Source organism: Pteropus vampyrus, unplaced genomic scaffold (assembly GCF_000151845.1).
Source record: "Pteropus vampyrus isolate Shadow unplaced genomic scaffold, Pvam_2.0 Scaffold17, whole genome shotgun sequence".
Classification (NCBI taxonomy): domain Eukaryota; kingdom Metazoa; phylum Chordata; class Mammalia; order Chiroptera; family Pteropodidae; genus Pteropus; species Pteropus vampyrus.
In genome coordinates, this window is record NW_011888798.1 from 12,756,639 (window position 1) to 12,757,447 (window position 809).

An 809-nucleotide genomic window follows, 5' to 3' on the forward strand; every position below is an offset into this window, starting at 1 on the left:
TATCTATATCTATATCTATATCTATATCTATATCTATATCTATCATCTATCTATATCTATCTTTATCCGTTCATCTATTGACAGGCACTTAGGTCATTAACACAACTTGGCTGCTGTGAATAATGTTGCAGTGAACATGGGAGTGCAGATATCTTTTCGAGATAGTGATTTTATTTCCTTTGGATATATGCCCTGAAGTGAGATTGTGGGATCATTTGGTAATTCTATTTTTAATATTTTGAGAAACTTTCACTATATTCCATAATGACTGTACCAATTTACATTTTCACCAACAGTGCACGAGAATTCCCTTTTCTCCACATTTGTTATCTTTTGACTTTTTGATAATAACCTTTCTAACAGGTATGAGGTGATATCTCATTGCAGTTTTTTTCCCAATGATTAATGATATTGAGCACCTTTTCATATATCTATTAGATAATTGTATGTCTGCTTTGGAAAAACATCTATTCAGGTCCATTGCCCATTTTTAATTGGGTTATTAATTTCATTATATAAAGCTATATAAGTTCCTTATTTTTTGATATTAACCCCATAATAGATACATGGTTTGCAAATATTTTCTCCCATTCCATAGTTTGCCTTTTCGTTTTGTTATTTTTGTTTATTTATTTTTTTTGTGCAAAACTTTTCAGTTTGATATAGTCCCACTTGTTTAATTTTGTTTTTGTTGCTTTTGTTTTTGGTGTCATATCTAAAAAGTCATTGCTAAATCCAACGTTAAAAGCTTTCCCCCATGAAACTAAAACTAGTTTCAGGTTTTATGTTTAAGTCTTTAATCTATTTTG